This window comes from Adiantum capillus-veneris, chromosome 3, assembly GCF_014529385.1.
Source record: "Adiantum capillus-veneris isolate H3 chromosome 3, ASM1452938v2, whole genome shotgun sequence".
In the NCBI taxonomy this organism is placed as follows: Eukaryota; Viridiplantae; Streptophyta; class Polypodiopsida; order Polypodiales; family Pteridaceae; genus Adiantum; species Adiantum capillus-veneris.
Genome location: NC_140933.1, coordinates 62,619,363 through 62,638,598, shown reverse-complemented (window position 1 = coordinate 62,638,598; position 19,236 = coordinate 62,619,363). Strand labels below are relative to the sequence as shown.

At 39.5% G+C, this 19,236-nt stretch overlaps 1 pseudogene; it reads left to right on the top strand.

Annotated features, from left to right (window-relative positions):
* Window positions 1-1,048: 1,048 nt before the first annotated feature.
* The window catches only part of LOC147461016 (uncharacterized), a 43,105-nt pseudogene continuing 24,917 nt past the window's right edge, over window positions 1,049-19,236 (top strand).

Below are 19,236 nucleotides of genomic sequence, written 5' to 3'. Positions count from 1 at the left end.
AACTTAGTGTCCTTGGAGGTGTTCATGGTTGTGGACGTGGTAGAGGAATGGCACAGGCATGTGAAGCTCAACCTAATGCTAATGCGGGTCGTGGACAAGGCTTCTTTGAGCCGTAGAGGAGGTTCATTCCTACTTGTTATAATTGTGGTGAGCTTGGTCACATCAGCACGTATTGTTCAAAGCCAACAAGGATGGGAGGTGATATGTTCCCACTCCCCCAGCAGATTCGTACAGGGCTAATGATTATGCATTGGATATACGGGGAGATCAAGGTACTGAACAAGAAAATCACGCCTCAACGTTTGGTGGTCATGTGGGTATTGTGTGGGTTGAAAAGAAAGATGTAGATATGCTTCCTGTAGGCAAAAGAGAGAGGGAAGGCTATGCCACTTCTAGTCCTAGTCAAAAGAAAGGGAAAGAGAAAGAGGGTGAAGATGCAAAAGCCAAGAGGAAGAGATAACCTCGTAGATTTACCTTTGGGAGAAGGCCAAACAACTTATAGTTTGAAGGAGGACCTAATTGGGAAGAAAGTAGATTGTACTTTTGGATAGATGATGAATATAGTGTCGAGACTCAAGAGGTAGTGGAAGTCATTAGTGAATCCAGAGAAAGAGCCAAAGCATGGACAAGTCAAAGTGTTGGTTGTGGAAGAGTTACCCAACATTTTTCTTGTGGTGAATGCTTGGCACAAAGGTGTGGGCATGGGAGAGGCCTACATGATGGAGGTGCTTATGTTTGTGTGATCACATAATCATGTGTCGAGAGATTGGATCTCATTACATGCGAAAGCTGGGTTTTATATTCAACTAGAAAACCATGCCAAAGTGAAGTGTTTGGGGATGATTAAAAATTTGGAAGTTGACGCCTTTAACATGAAGGTTATAGTAAACTTTCATGGTATGCCAACTGGCCTAGGAGCTTTTCCTCTCATTTCGGATGACCTTGGTTGAGAGTTGTTGGTGCTGTGCAAGATTGGGGCAAGGGAACAATCTGTGTGTGTGGTAGGAAGGGAGAGAAGAGGGTGTTTGATATGACTACCAAGTAGCCTATGACACTAGAAGATGTGAGTGAGAATGATGAATTTGAAGTTCCCAGTGAAGATGGTTCTGAAGATTCAAAAAGTAGCTCTGCTTCCAATTCTAGTGACAAGGGTGAAGTATCATTTTTGTTGTTAGACAAGGAGAAGGGAGAAGTGGGTGAAATATTGCAAGTGTTAGGAAATATAAATGCTTCATGCCATTTAGAACAACTTGAGGAGTGTGTGCAACCGGTGGAAAAAAAGAGTGGGAATGCTTGAGGAAAATGTATGTGAAGAAGTGGTACAGGTTGAAGGTTTGTTTGATAGTACAGTTGATGATATGATTTTTTTTATAGCCTCATGCTTGAAGCAGATGATGATGTATCCCTCTCTTCTTCCCTTGATATTGGCATGCCGGAAGATGTCACTTGTGAGTTTTTTTATTGTCTTCTTCATGAAGAAATGCCTCTTGAGAAAATCACGGGTCTTGCAAAGAAAGATGATGCTTGTGTAGATGCCTCCAATGTGTTTAAGGGCTTTGTATGCCTTTTTGTAGGGATGTATGCTTCTTAATAATTTCTGAGAGCTACTTCTGTTACTCATAATGATGCCGCAAATGTTTCCAAGGCTTTCGAGTTCCATATGCCCTATGTTGGTCCAAATATAGGTTTTTATGCAAGGGACAACAAACAAGTGAATTTTATGATGCACATACAAGTTCATGGAAAAGTAATTTCTAGTTTTTTTCATGCAAGGTTAATAAATGACATCTCTACAGTTTTTCCTTGGGACCTGGGTGGAAGCTTGATTAAGCTTCTGATGCATGGAATGCCAAATGTTTTTGTGTGGAATCTACTAGTGTTGTTGTTGGGCATGAATGTTCAAGTAGGCTAGAGGGGGGTTGGAAATCTATGCCATACATTTTTTGGATGAGCATAAAGTCACTAAGTCATGCCAAAAAGCTTTAACACAAGACTCATGTATATATGTGTACATAGCCCTGCAAGTTTTGGAAGTGGCCCTGTAAAAATTCATGTACGAAAGTGTGATTTTCCCAAGCTTGAATGCTGATTTTTTTGGTTGTACAAGTACCCAAAACATGGTTTTTAATGCGTATTTTTAGCCGTGCTTTATAGCTCATGAATCGAACTTGTACATCATGAGTTATGGGCTTTCGAAGTGGGCGGTCTCAACTTAGAAAGTGATTGCGGGTGCATGCGACAAGAGAAACTGGGCCAACTTGAGGGTCTAAGATCAGAAATACTGAAGTTTTACATGTTTGGAGATAGCCAAGGTGATGGGCTTTGAGTCGTGTGTTACGGTGTATCATTCGGGACCGGAGCAGCAAGTTATGCCTCGGGGAAAGTTGTCCGAGAATCTCTTATGCTTTGGGAGAAAGCTGGAAAGTTTGGGCTTGGGAGGATTGAGAAGGATATTGCCATGTGTCATGGGGATTATCCCACATGCGAAGAGGAAAATGGAAAGTGGGGGGTATATAGGGCACATTGGGTGCCCAGTATAGGGTATCAAAGGTGAGAGGAGCTCTCTCAAGGCTTGGCTATGGGGGCTCATGGGCTCATGGGGAGGGAGATGGTGCATTTTTCCTATTTACACTACTTGGATAGGTATCTGGACACTATTTTGGTTCGCGGCCCACTTGCCTCCACCCCATTCCTTGGTCAAAGGGTCATCGACATCTCATTTTTTGCCCAAAAAAGGCCTAAGAGGAGCCAATTCAAAGATGACTTAAGAGAGAACTTTGCTGGCTAAGAAGAGAGAGAAAAATCTTGGGGATAAAGGATAATAAATCCCCCATTTTAATAGCTGAAACACTTGCATAACTTCCAGAGAGCTCAATTTTTTAGCAAGGAAGAGTGCACCCCCGGCATCGAGCGGCCATAACTCTTCCATCCTTCATCTGTTTTTTGTCTATGGATACTCTACGGACATCTCCATGAGATGAGCTTTGTCATGATGTCCCTTTCTCTTAATTTTGCGTGTATTCCATGCTTAAAGGTTTTTTCATAAATCTCTATAGGTGTTTACCACATAGGTGTTTTCGGATATGAAATAGTTCTTCCTTCCGACGGTGTGGCTCATGCAAGGCTATATAGGCATTCATTTTCTTTCTAGTTTGTAGGATAATGAAGTTCTACATGCCCTAGACTCATGGAAGCACTATCTTTTTAGGGACTCCATTCATCCTACAAACGGATCACCAAAGCCTCAAGTTCTTCATGATGCAAACCAAGCTCTTCGACAGGCAAATGAGGTGGACAAATTTTCTTTTACAATTTAATTTTCACATTGCTCACATTTTTGGCAAGCACAATCAAGTTTCCAATGCACTATAACCACAACCAAGAGAAAATGCAATATCTATAGCAACTCACAATGATCTATTTTCTGTGATAGATGAGTATGCTACTGATCCCGATTTGAAGGATATAATTTAAGCCCTTGGATTAGGGAAGGAAGAAGAACCATTCACCTTGCATGATGTTTATCTTCTCTATAGAAATAGGCTATGTGTTACTAACTCACTCCATGAGAAAGTAATGTATGAATCCCATGCTCCTCCTTATGCGGGGCATAGAGGGATTCAACCTACTAAAAGTCCCTTGCTACTTAAGTTACATGGCAAGATCTTCACAGTTGCTGATGAGCATAGACGAGATCTACAAAAATCTTTTCAAAAGATTGAAGAGGCTATATCCATATCACAACAAAGGAAAAAAGTTGTTGCTAACAAGCACAGAAGAGACTTGGCCTTTCAGGAAAATGATTGGGTCTTGCTAAAGTTCCCCAAGGCTTGTCCAAGGAAAACTATGGCAAAACTGCTATGGGCCACCAAAAGTATTATGCTAAGTTAACAAAGAGATACTATGGTCCTTTTTAGATTCTTAAGCCAATCAACTAGATGGACTATCAATCAAAGTTGTCCAATCATTGGCTCAAACATAATTCTTTTCATGTAAGCCTATCTAGGCCTTACAAAGGAAAGCCACCAAGAGAACCAATAATTGAGGACCTTCCGGAGGATCATGTTGAGGTTCTCTAGCCTTTATCCATCCTTCAACATGAAGACAAGGTGCAAAGACATGGTAAGATTATCCAACAATATCTTATTAAATTTAAGAAGTATCCCTTTGAAGATGCTATATGGATACAAGGAACATAGCTTAAGGATAATATGAGCCTTGTCAATGCTTACAATGCTACAGTAGAGTAAGTGAATGTAGATGCACTTTTAAACAAACAATGTGTTTGTCTCATAAGACTTTCTCTCTTTCTCTATTCTGCACAAATTTACACAATAAGCATACTTCGATCATGTTTGTGGGAATGACGTCTCCAAACACCATTAGGAAGAGAATGGGACCTAGGAGGGCCTCTTTATATGGCAGTTTAAGGAATTCAAAGATCTAGTATTAAGAAAGAAATCAAAGGATAGCTTTTGAATTCAAATTGACAAAATGGCTAGTTTATTTGAATTCAAATCCCCCCCCCCCCCCCCAAAAAAAAAAAACCTTAAAATCTAGCGGACAAAACCATATCATGTAACATATCTATGGAAAGAGCTCGGTGCGTAGATTACAAATTTAAAATCTCCACTCTAATTGGAAAACGTATGTAGGAGTTATGGAGGGGCAAAAATCATAAAGTTATCCACACCCTTTTTTGGGAAAAAAGTGCATCCTTTGACGACTCTTACACGGGTGAAAGCATGTTAACCTGTTGGGATTTTTGTGCTAGTTAGCAGTTTCAAGTTAGCACATCTTCAAAAAGTTGGGCGTCCGGTAAATTTTTACAAATAATATCAAAATTTTTCGGAAGTTGTACATTTGGATTCCTTGTTTCAAGTGCTTTCTATTGATATATCATATGTCATAGATCTTGGAGATGTAGCTCAAGTTATTGTACTAGTTAGCATATGTCAAAATTGTGATAATTAGCATTGTCCGGGACATGAAAAAGCATGAGAGGTTAACATGCTTTCACCCACACCTCTCTTACACACCCACCATTCTTGCAAACATGGCATGCACCTATTCATTAAAACATTTAATCAACTCCATAATATCATGGCAAATAAAGAGACCCTCCTAGGCCCCAACCTCTTCCTAATGCCAAGTAGAATTTGTCACTCTACCTTGGAAAGTATGATGTGGACTAAAGAGCAGACATGATTGCAGAAGCTAAGTCTCTCAAGCACCAAATGCATTAGTTATCCATTTCAGAATGATTTCATAGGGTAGAAAGGGATCCTTTAACCACTAGGAAACCATGGACTAATGACTAGGCTTTACATTCACTACCTCATAGTCAAGAACGACTACGATTTCAACAGAGAGGTAATGTCATAAAATATACTATCTACCTATCCAAAATGATTTTTTCATACTAAACTTATCATTTAATATGGGAAGATAAAGAGGACAATCGTTGGAATATTGATATGTGCTTAACTTAATAAGGGCCCAAATGGAGAGAGGTCTACCAAAGAGAAATGTACACTTAATGGAGATTTAAAAGTACTTAAGATAAGATTCATTAAAGTCTCCAAAGGTTATTGTTAAAAGCCTTCATGTCTAGGACCATTGGGATATTCTTTTGCCTATTCTAGGTATTTTAACCCTTTGTGTAATTGGACTATGGTCACCAAGTGGACTCAAGTGGCCAAGTGGACATTCCCACTTGCATGGTGTGAGCCCTCTTAGTAGGCAGATGAGAGAGAACACACACACACACACACAATACAAGCCCCTCCTTTCACATAATGCATATAGGACACATGTCAAGCCCCCTAGACAAGTTGCCCCCAATGAAGGCTAAATCATATTGGATGGCCAATGTGAAGGACCAATGAGAAGTAAAATTTATAAAAACAAGCTTAAATCTTCTTGGATGGGCCTTCAAATGAGCCAATAATAATTAGGACCTCCTTTATTCCTATTGGACAGTGTACCAAGGGGTCCAATGAGAATTGAGCAGACCATGTGCAAGCATAATTACTATTGGCCGATTGACCATGATAGAAAATAAGAATTTAGCTTCATTTAGCTAATGAATTAAGATCTCTCACAAAGGGGAAAAGAAGGAAACTTATCAAAATGCTTCACCCCTTGCTTGAAATGAACTAAGCCTTTGATTGGATAGGCCCAGGCTTGGAGAAATAGGCTTCAAACTAGTGTATCAAGCTTGGTTGATCTCTCTCTCTCTCTCTCTCTCTCTCTCTCTCTCTCTCACACACACACACACACACACACACACACACACATACATTTTTGTGCAATGAAAACACACACACACACACACACACATTTTTGTGCAATGCAAACCAAGTCTCCATCTCAAGAAAGAGAAATGGAGAAGCCTACACCAACAAATCTTGACCATGGAATGCCAATCCGAGTAAGAGACAAGCTTCAAGCATCCTTATTATCTTCTCCATCTTCATTACCATGCGAAACTATTCTCTAAGAGTGATGATATGTGAGGAGAATACTTCTTTTTCATATGTTACATATTTTTCCTTTCTACTTATCTCACTCCCTGCTAGCTCTCTCCACCTTTGAAGGTGTTTGAGGTCCTAGAATGGCGGATGGGGACAAGTTCTTGTCTATTGCAAGTAAGTAGATTGTTGTTTTGAGCATAATATTGGTTCATAAAGCTTTCCATCTTCATGACATGAAAAATGTCTTAAGGAACACAAAGATTGTATTGTACCAAGTCTGTGGAGAACATATAATACAAAAGCCTTTTGGAGAGGGGAAAGGATCCAAATAAATCCAATCCTCAACTGCTATCAGCTTGTCTATTCTCTTTCTTTTACAAGTATTGTTCATGCCAATCTAAGTAGGTGTTGCGATCTTCAATCAATCTCTCTCTCTCTCTCTCTCTCTCTCTCTCTCTCTCTCTCTATATATATATATATATATATATATATATATATATATATATATATATATATATATATATATATATATATATATATATATATATATATATATATATATATATATATCTCTTCATTAGGAATTCTCTTAATAAAATGCTCACTACTATCACTTTAATTTTGCTACAATCAATGTTATTAGCCTAACTCCATTACACGCAAAAAGTTTTGTGGACATCACTCACCATCTCAATATTCAATGGTGGTACAGATGCCAAACTTTTGACATTAGGCCCCGGGAGAGCAAAAAATTGGCAATTGTGCAGTGCGACACTAATGGAATATGAATGGATGGCCTGAAACTTTGCAAGGGTGGGGAATGCATCCTACTCCATGCCCCTGCAAATGTTCATGGAAAGGTAGGGAATACACCCTGCTCCTTGTCTCTGTAAAGTTTTTTTCCATTGCTCACCCTCTTGACGATCGACAGCATCACAGATGCCAAATTTTTTTCATTAGTCTCCCTACAATCCCAATGGAAAAAACTTGGTGATTGTGTAGTGCCACATTAAAGAGAGGGAATTGAAAGGATGAAAATTTTGTAGGAGTGGTGATTGCATCCTACTCCCTACTCTTGCAAAGTTTTGTGGCCATCAATCATCATCTCAAGGGTCAACAATTTCATAAACACAAATTGTTTTCCATTAGGCCCCGCAACAAGCTCACTGGCAAAAAAATGGTGATTGTGTAGCTCCACACTGATGAGACAACAGTGGATGACTGGGCAAGGATTACGCCCTACTCCCCAACCTCGCAAAGCTATATGGCCAACCATCGCTCACTTTCTCGATAGCGGTCTACGGCATCACAAACACCAATTTTTTTAATTGGGCCTAAATGAGCCCAATGGATAAAAATTGACAATTGTGTAGTGCCACATTGGCAAGATAGCAATGGATGGATACAAAACTATGCAAGAATGGGGATTGCACCCTAGTTTGTGCCCCTACAAAGTTTCACTATCCATCACTTACCGTCTCAATGGCGGGTGCTATCATTTAACGAGCAAAGAACGAGCAAATAAAGGCGAGCAAGGGCAAAGAAGTGAATAACATCCCTTTTTTCACTATAATTACAAGCTAATTTGAATAGCGACAATTGTCAAAAGGAACTAGTCAGATACAAGAATATGCAACTAGCCGACGAGGTTCCACCCATGCATATGTTTATATACCACATGAGTTCAACATGAGCAGTCTTGAAATTCAGAGGAGGAGGGACTTGCATCACAAATTTAATGAGAGAGATTAGGAGAGGTTGAGATCTCTCTCTCTCTCTCTCTCTCTCTCTCTCTCTCTCTCTCTCTCTCACACACACACACACACACACACACACACACACACACACACTCACATACACACAAAAAAACCTTCATTTTTTATTGGTGAGATATTTTTTTCGAATTTTTTTAAAACACACCAGAGGGTCCACAGATGGAGGTGCTTATCCCTTCCAAATACTAGCCGTTACATGGTCGGGCAAGGGCCACATACGATCGCGCAAGAGCCACACATAGGCATCACCATGGCCATATAATTGATGCACCACATGTTGGGAATGACGGAGAGAACTCGTAGCAACCAGATAGGAACCTCCTCCTTGGGTGACCCACCCAAGAGGATGCACTCGAGTGTCCAAGGGCAAGAGCCCTAGCAATGTGAACACCAGGTGAGGACAAGGTGTCCCTATAGAGTGTGACCAACCGGATATTTGAACCCATAATGTGTAGGTTGAGAGGCCAAAGACTTACCGTTAGACCAACTCTTTGGGGACTTTTTTCAAAAAAAAAATAAAGTTATAAATTAACCATCTTGAGACGTTTTGCCCTGTCAAGTTTGATAAATATTGGGTTAAGACAAAGAAAATCTTGGCTTTCCATTGTTCTTAAAAATCGTTTCTTAGGTAGCAACCCTTAAGTCCTTGTAGATTACTCCCGTAGGTGATATGATATTTAAAAAAGAAAAGAAGAGGAGAATCAAAACAGATTCTACTCATGCAATTTGTGAGGAGGAGGTCCCAAATGCAATCGTGCACACACGCACACACACACACACACAGACAGAGAGAGAGAGAGAGAGAGAGAGAGAGAGAGAGAGAGAGAGAGAGAGAGAACATAAAGTGCTTAAGGAGCTTTCTATCCAGGGCGTCATCTCTTGGAGTCCACGGCAAAGTGGTGGGTGAAGTGGGTGGGCGGGCGGGCGCAGAGGCTACGAGCGTAATGTTTTTTTTTAATGAAATGGGTTTCCTTGAAGCAATTGAGGATTGCTGCTTGAGTGGTTGAATGAGATCACATAAAGTCTATGCTATGCTCAAGTGGGTTCCGGTTCTCTTAACACTAGAATGGTAACCTAATAGGACATAAAAGTGTCCTTTCAGGGTTTTGGGAAAAATTTTCAAAACCATATTAGATCCACTCATTTTTAAAAATCCTTTCATGAGCTTATAGTTCAATAACTACTACATATGGAAAAAATTGAGAAACTTGTAATTTTTCTCATCCCTTGGTCACTACAAGCCTCCAAAGTTTATGGACCATTGCATTTTGCCCAAAACAACAATTTCTTATAGTTGATTGCATATAAATAAGAGTGGGGATTTTTATAGGACATGAGATAAAATGCCCCATTAACTTCAATGGGTTGGTGACCAAAACATATGGTTGCTTTTACCTCACTAAATTTTTTTTGGGCAAAAAAATAAGTACAAAAAAGTTGAATTTTTGCCATTTTGTGGACCTATCATCAAAGTTTCTATAGTCACACTCAATACAGATACTATATACATGTTTTCTTAGTTCCCTTTGGGCCTTTGGATTCATAAGGAGCCATGGATCATGTCAAAAGGATAATGGATCTCTTACAATTGGAACCTTGGGGGCAATGATAAAGTGCTAAATACAGCAAACATAAAAAAACTAGGTTTAGCATTATGACCTCTAGAAACCCATAGAAACTACTCAATATCTAGCCAAGTTTGTAGTCTATGATTAGATATGCTTACTACCTACAAAATACACACAATTGGCCTACGAAACTAGCAATATTGAGAAAGTTGTACTTGGTACTCTAAAATGTATCGTATTCTTCAGCAATCAAAAAACTCAACCATCATCATATACTATGCTATATAGCATATTAGGTCCCACAAAACCCAAGGAAGATTATCTTTATGTTATATATTACACCTACACGATCAAAATTGAATTTGGATATCAAGAAAGTCCCCAAAAATATCATAAAAGTGCTAATTTTGGCCAAAAAACAGGATTATGCAATTCTTGTAAATTGGTCATAACTTTCAATTTTAACACTTAGCTGTCCCTACAAGCATCAAAACATGGTGAGAACTATGAAGGCCTAACCTCTAGCCATCTAAACCTCACAAACATGAAGTTTAGAGTGGTATAGTTGCCAAAAATTGAAAAGAAAGCCAAAAACAGGACCCTTTTTTTAACACAGTTTAGGTTCAAAAATGTTGTGCAAGAGTAAGGTTAATGGTGAGATCGATACTCCAAAAAGCCTTTCATGTACTTTCACTTCTCTACCATATAAAAGTACCTTAAAATGAGCCATTCCACTTCAATCATAGAATCTCTGAGGAGCACCCACAATTTGGATCTTTCCTTGACAATGCAAGGGCCGTATATGTTTAATGGTAATAGGTTTATCTACTTGATGATGTGCAATGCATAGATGCATGTGTGCAAAGAAGGGGAAGAGAAAAATTTGTGTGTGGGTAGAGCAAGCCTCTTAGGAGAAGAAGTGAGAGTGCTCCTTATTCATGTATGTGTTTAATGAGTAAGAGTAAGTGTGGTCAGTGGGTGGCGGGACATCAAATGTCCAGCTTTGAGCAAAGGCACGTCACCTTTACCCAAACAACCTCCTACTTAAAGGTGAATGTGTTGATAAGTGAGTGCTACTAATCAAACTACTAGTATGTACAAGAAAATAGGTGAGGGACTCTCTCAACCTACACCTAGTGGCTTGCTCACGCAATCTACATGTAGCCTATCGGCTCTTGCAAAGTTTTTTTCAGCTCATAAGGCAACTTTGTGGATATATAGCACCTAGAAATCCATTCTCATACTCTTCAAATAATTTAAGCAAAATGGTCACTTAACAGGACATAAAAGTGTCCTGTTACCATTCTAGTGTTAAGAATGGTAAAGAACCGTTAATATTTGAATCAATTTGATCAATACCTACTTCTGAGTGTAGAGCATTGGGATGATTTTTTTTGTGAATTTTAAGCATTCTGCTGCAAAAAAATTATCCTACCTAAACAAAAAATTATTATGCTTTGCAAAAGAAGAAATTTGAGCTCAATTTTACACTTGTTTTGTTCACATTTTGAATAGAAATCAATGACGTTTCCCATTCCTCTTGCTCCTAAATTACGAGCTATCAAGTGGCAAAATTGTTTGTAAGCTAGGACCACGCCACCTCCTCAACACTGCTTGGAGTACTTTTGAGTATGACTGCCTCACCTGTCGCCCTCTAGGATCATTTGTGCCTGATCGTCCTTGCTTAGCGGGCTTAGTCCTCTCGTACGACGTAGAGCTCCAAGCCCCATCTCTTATGTAGAGGCTACTACATTGATGTAGCCTGCAATGATTTGAAAAAATCATTTTTCCAAACATGCAAAATTCCTTTCCTTGGATTTTCCGAGAGGAAATTTTAGAAAAATAGGATTATTTTTAGGTTTTTACGCTATTTTTCTCTGTTTTGGGGTGGAATTTCTCCCTTTCCCCTGCCCTCCACCGGCATTTTTGAAATTGAAAACGACACGATATTAAGCTGAGACACATTTTTCCCGAACGATGTATGTAGGACTTCATGAACTAATCGTCTCTCTCTCTCTCTCTCTCTCTATATATATATATATATATATATAGATATATATATATATAATATATATTCATATTCATTTATTTATTTTCTCCTCTCACAACTTTTGTGCTTCGTTGGCAGCCCACGTTCATCTCTGTCGCTCGATTTTTCATCTCGCTGAAGTGACGCCTCCGTGTTAGCAGCCTCGCTACCCTAGCCTCCGTGCCAAATTTTTTAGCACCGAGTAGTGCGCTACAACACCACAGTGAGGACCCACAGTGGCCATTGGTTGCAGTTACATCTCTCCCGGGACTCGCAGGAGTTGCCCTCATGTAGGACACATAGTATTTAGCATCTTCCTTACATCATCCCACGATCCCTGACAGCCTCCCTCGCTAACCAGAAAGGGTCAACTACTATCGAGGAGAATGGTAAACGAGGTGAGGCTGATGGGCCATCTTTGCTGAAGGCGGCTTGCCATAGATTGTACTGCTAGCATTGACACAAGGACATTATATATGCACGCATTTACATTCGCCATCGCACCTGAATGACAACTCAAGCCTCCCCAAGCTTTGATGCAACCCGGTCCTTTGAACTTGCGTTTCGAAACGCTATCACCCATGGCTTGGTGAAGAAAACCTGTTTGCTTTTGTCCGCCCTCTACAGCGCACAACTCAAGGCATGTATCTTCCCATCACCGGGGCTTGGCGGATAGCGTTTCGAAACGCAAGTTTCCAGTGCTTGGTGATGAAATGAATATTTGATGTGCAAGCGTGAACTTGGGTGGCTAAACACAAGCATAATTAAGCTACCCAACAGCTACGGCTCATTAGTTGCACAATCCGTTGGCACTGCAGCTATAAAGAGTGACAGGCGTTGGCCGCAAATTAGGAGAGCAGCACATTTGAGGATATGGTGAAAAAGTGCTAAAAGTCTTGTTGTTTCGCCCATCAACATATGCTTTGAGTTTGTTGTTTGTATAGTTATCAACCTTTTTTGACACAAGAGGGCCTTGCGCACTCATGGAGGGCTCCGGATTTTGATACTCCCCAACATCATACTCCAAGGTCACCATTGTCTACATCAATATTGTATCCAATGCCCATCATAGTAATTGTCCCTGACTCTACCCACTTAAAATCCTGCCCAACGAGTCAATGTGCACTATTTGAAGCCAATATTATAGAGTCCAATAGTCATGACAGGGCCCTCCCAACTTGCGTTTCCAAACGCTATAAGCCAGGGCCCGGTGTAGGAAAATACTTTTGGCTAGGTCCTGGTGAAGGAAAATAGTTTTGGCTTTCACAATTGTTTTGCCATTGGATCAAGCAGGTCCTTGCCGCATCAACAATAAAAATTTGAGTAGTACATTGGGCCGTCAAGGTCGGGTTGTAAATCATGGCTCTCCCTCTATTCGTGTTTTCTTAACAGAATAAAGGCATGGAGCCGTCTGATTGTTGACACCTCACCATCCATAATTTGACACCTACAAGCCAATTATACTATTCCAAGTCAGTAAATGGAATGCATGGAGGTTTTACCACCTCAACTGCCAGAATGCAAGGAGGTGCCACCGTGCCAACAACTGAGCTGCTCTATAATTGGACATGTCTAGCGATCTGACATGGATGCATTGCATATTGTGTGTGTTTTGCTATGATCAAGAGGATCCCTACTTTAACCTTCAGAAGGGCTACATGATGAGTCTTGCACTGTGCAATGAGGCTGGCTGGCTTTATGCTATTGTGCGGCACAACTACTTCTCTCCCCATCCTTGTTGAGTCCCACTGCATGTCTAGCCTCCGTATTAGTGTCGTGCCAAGCTTTGCTTCACTCTTGGCCCCCTTTCCCCTAATACATGATGATTGGAAAATGACCATTCCCTCATAATCAATGCTCCTTCCATGGCTCCCAACTTCCTACCGGTCACCATGCAATCTTAATGATTACAAGGAATGGTCACTGGCGGACCATTCCCTACACCTTCAAGTGCTATTAAACATGCCCCATTGAGAATAGGCATTTCAAACAAAGGTCATTTGCATTATACGAAAGGATAGTCAAAGTTTTTGGAAAAGGAAATTTAGTCTTTCTCAACTATTAAAGGTAGCTCATTCCCAATGTTCTTCGCTTGACAAGTGCTATTGGTACAATGAACAATGCACCATGAAAACAACCATCCTTAATGCATCTTGTCGGGAATCGATGAGAGAATAATTCATTTTATGCATGTCCAAGGAAATTTATCAATTGCATTCACAAGCCATTTCATAAATCGTCTCCGATTTGCAAGTCTAACAGGTTGAGCGATCTCCATGGGCACCGTGTTCATGGCATTCTAAACTCAAATTTTTAGCTTGCAATTATTGTTAATGCCATCATGTCATACTATCACACATCCTAGTTGGTGAAACTAGCCTTCTTTTAGTCTAGCATGCTCAATACCTTGCCAAAGTACTAATGCTTTCACCTACTAATGTTTATAAAGCATCTTAGAATTCAACATCTCCATATGTATGGATGGGCATGATCTTTGATAGTGATATTTCTTTCAAGAGTTGCTTTAAATTAGTCCTGACGTAGCTCCACATATATTTGAAGAAGGCATTTGGCAACGCTTTGCCCATTGCATTCGTGGGAGATACTTTCCTTTTAGTCTATGAAATGCTCTCATTTATGCCTTACACTGAGATACTTTATGATTAGATAAAATTATATCTTGATTTTGGGATAAAATATTGTAAGAATATTTCATGTGTAGCTTTTGTATTGAAATAAATTTATCAAATAAGTAATTTTTTGGTGAAAAATATTTGTTTTATAAAAATCACTGTTCTATTCATGATTTTTTAAATCTAACACTATGGCTCTAGAAACTAGAGGTGTTTAAATATAGTCATATAGAAGGAGATTGCAAGTCAATAAAAAGTGTCAATGAAAGCATAGAAGCGCAAAACTTGGTCTTCAAAGTTCAAAATGTGCCCCGTTAGTTTGTATGTAATAGTTGCTTTTATTATGCCCAATTAGCCTTATCAAGTATGCAATCACAAAAATTTGCACACACAAGTTTTGTTTACAATGCTTTGAGTGATAGGCCCACAAGTAGGTTCATTTTTGCAAAGCACATTGTGTGAATTCAGTTTCTCTATGTTGTGAAATTATCGTTGATCAATGCAACATGATACAACATGAACTTTGAGTATCTCAATGACTCTAAATTACACACATTCAAAGACATCATAAAGGATGTGGTGGAGCTGACTTCATGGGCAAGTGAGATCAAGGGGTCAAGTGGAATAAATATGTCTCGATGACTCTACAAATTACACACGTTCAAAGGCTTTATAATGCTACATCCTCAATGCTACATCCATCATTGAGGATGTGGAGCTCACATTATGGGCAAGTGAGATCAAAGGGTCAAGTGTAATGATGGAAGCAAAGGGTAAGGCAAGAATAGCATGCTTGGTGGTCATGTCATTGAAACATCCCTCCATGGATGATTAATATATGTACATTGTACAATGTGCCTTTGAAATACTAATATATATCTTTGTGGATATCTAGTTGTGTGGAATCCACACTTAAAGTGTACGTTTTGGTGCTCTATTTTTTTTTCCCTTTACATAACGATAAATTGTGTTGTCTTGTGGTATCAAATCAAGAATGTATAACCTTGTAATAAAACATTTTAAATGTCTCATGTTCATCATATGGTATTAAACACTAGAATTGGATAAGTTTGAGAGACTATTGTGGGCATGCATAAAGGCATCAAGAGATGCACTATTGCAACCAAGTAGCCTCACTAGTGCTATAAGCCCATGTGCTATGCTCAAATGAAAACTTAAATGTAATTGGTCTCAGGTGCATGGCACTATAGTATACATGGAGATAGATATTAAGAGGTCCACTAATTGAAAAAACATCTACATTTGTTCACGACTCTTTAAATCTTGGTACATTGAGGTTAAAATGATGGTATTAGAATTTCTCAAAAGATTTTGGTAAAATATTTCGTTGATGTATATCTTAAAACAACCATCTATGACATTAATCATGTTTGGAAACAAGGACAAGATATTTCCACACATGGACCATGTGACATACAAATGCCACATAAGGGTCCAAGATAGGAAAGAAACAAGTTTAAAAGAAATATTTAACTATGTTTATTTTAGATTCTTCGCTCATTTTTTATCTCTCGCTCGCTTTTCATTGCTCGTCAAATGATAGCACCCCTCAATGGCTATGATGCCAAGTTTCTACTATTGGGTCCACGACAAGCCCAATGGTATAAAATTGATAATTGTGTAGTGCTATGCCAATGAGATAGGAACTTATGGCCAACACAAATTGCAAGGATATGGATTTCATCCTACTCATTTCCCTTGCATAGTCTCATAGCCATCACTCACCTTCTTGATGGTTAATACCGATAATGACATCAAATTTTTGCAATTGGACCCCCAGCGAGCCCAATGGAAAACCATTGTTGATTATGCAATGCCACACCAACGGATGGCCATGAAATTTTACAAGGGTGAAGAATGCACCCTACTCCCTACCCTTGCAAAGTTTCATTATCATCACTCATTGTCTCAACAACCAGTGGTGGCACACACACCAAATTCTTTCCATTGGGCCCCGACAAACAAGCCGAATGAAAGAAATTGGCAATTATGAGGTGCCAAATTGATGAGACAGCAATGGATGTTCATGATTAATATTTCTTTTTTTAATGGGGGGAGGTGGGAGGGGATGCACCCTACTCCCCGCCCTTGCAAAGCTTTGTGGGCATCATTGAATGTCTTGATGGTGAGCGGCGTCATAAATGCAAAATTGTTTTCCATTGCGATTGTGCAAGAGTTGTGCAACACGACACTGACAAGATGACAAAGGATTGTTGGGATAAATTTAAATAACAACAATGTAAATGGAAAACTTGAATAAGAATAGATAATTACTAAACTTAGAAATGAATGACAAATGAGCAAGAGGATGCACAACACCATAATATAGAAGATCTATCAAGAGTGAAGAAAATTGAAGGGGGAAAAAAAGTGGAATGATAAAAAGCACCAATTAGGTCATCATCACAACTGTCATCTATGAAATGAGCATCAATACCCATCGACGATATTTATCAGCTCTTGCTCTACCCTGTACTACCTCCATGATGATTTCATGATTATTTGAATGCAAACTGTAGTGAGGGATGCTACCTTTCTTTTTGTTGACAATCCTCTCTAGCCGTAGCCTCATAGAAAGGACTACATGGGAATAGAGTATGGCCACCTTTGGCCACTCATAGTGTACAAAATGGATGTAACCCCCCCTCCACACACCTGCTGAAAACAATGACCCGAAACAACCATATTGTGAGCATCATACACCTCACCATAATCATGCATAGTGGATTCTTGAAGTAGATAATTTTCCTTGGTGTATCTAAGTATGTATTAATTGACTCCATCCTCAGAAAAAATTGCAAAATTATCTCCCTTTACCAAGCAATCTAGAAGAGTATAAACATCATCTGAGAACTATGTGATTTCATCCTCAATGGAGCTACTTGATGTGATCACGCCCTTGATGGTGAAAGAAGATGGAGTGTTCTCTTGTCTTCCCACTCTCACGATTTTAAAAATTCCTAAATATGGCTTGTAAGGGTTTCTTTTTTGACAAAGCACAACTACATAATGGGCATGTTTAATACTTGAGAGTTTATAAATAAGAGATTATTAATATACCTCTTGTTCACACGTCTTACATGGAATTTTTACATAGTAGACTCCCCAAGAATGTCATGGTCTCTTATGATTTCCTCCTTTTGACTTTGGTTCAACTCTTATTAGACAAGCCTCTACTTAGGCTTCCATCCACTCCACCTTCACTATCTCTATCTCCAGTAATGTCTCTACCATCTTGTCTAGAAAGGTTGCCATGAGGATGGTTTATTTTATTGCTTTGTTGTGCTTGATCATCATTCTCTTCTTCCTTGTTCAAATCAATCATCATTCTCTTCTTCCTTGTTCAAATCAATAAGGAAATGGCCTTCTTGTGATGGTTGTGGCTATTGAGGTTGCTTGTATCTTTCTTGCTCTAGATCCATGCTTTTAGGTCTCCTTCAATCATCTCGATGCCATCTAACTTGTTTTCCTTATCCTTCTTGAACACCTTCTTGAATGTAGCTTCACCGGCATCTTCATGTGCAACCTTCGTTCTTTGTCTTATCCAATTCCTTTTATCATAATCATCATCACCCTTTTCACCCCACCACCCATCAATTCTACATAAACATCACCTCCCATATCATGTGCACATTTGTTTTCCTTCTCAAGATCCAACATGTAGTCTTTTAATAAAATGTTGTTCATACTCAAATTTGTTGAGCTTGTGAAGGGATCCACTACAAGAGGTTGTGTGCTCTTGTGACGCTGTTAGCGACGGAAATACATTGGGTTTTTATAACCCCTGGCGTCGCTAAAACCGTCGCTACGAGCGCCGCTACGAGAGCGTCGCTATAGGCGTCGCTATATAGCGATGCATATAGCGACGTTTACACAGAAGACTATAGCGACGCTCATAGCGACGCTACAGAGCCATAAATAGCGACGCTTATAGCGACGCCCGAGAGAATGTTTTTTTGGTAGCAGGGCATTGAATGCCCTGCCACCCATCAACCATATTGTACTTGATTCACTTTTTAAAAAAAGTGCAAAAGTAGATAATAGACCCAAAATAGTCACCCACAAGACGCATTGTTTGCAAAATTGACAATTGTACACATCATAAGCAAAATGAATTGATTGGCAAATGTAATAATGACAATTGTACAACATCGTAGGCATAAAGAATTGATTGGCAAAAGGAACTGCGGTGACAAATGTAATAATATACATGGTTCAAAAAGACGTATAAAATCCGTCTCATGATACATAAGCTATGAGAAACCCTAAACTAATGCTATCTAGCTACGGCTAAACTGACGTCGTCTAGTCAGACGTCTCATCGCGTCCAAGCGGCGTATCTGTCGGATTCTGCAAAAAAAGACAATAAGACAGCTTTCAGTAAGTATAAACATAAAACGACATTTATAAAACAATACAAAAAATAAAAAAGAGTAAACCCTAATACTAACCATGCCGCCGCGAGAACTAAGAATGTCCATCAGGGCGTTTAAGCCCTTCCTGCCTGCGTACTCGCGCTCGTACGGTGTGGGATCACGTCCTGTCATCGACCACTGTCAAAACATACAAAGATGTCATTATGTTAGAACTAAAAAACTCATAAACCCTAAACTATCGAACATGCATAAAGAGCAATGTGAAAACACTTACAAAATCGGCCTCAAATGATGCCCATCCACCGCTCCCCAAGTGGTGCGAGCTCCCTGCCTCTACTCGCGCTCTAGCTGCATCCTT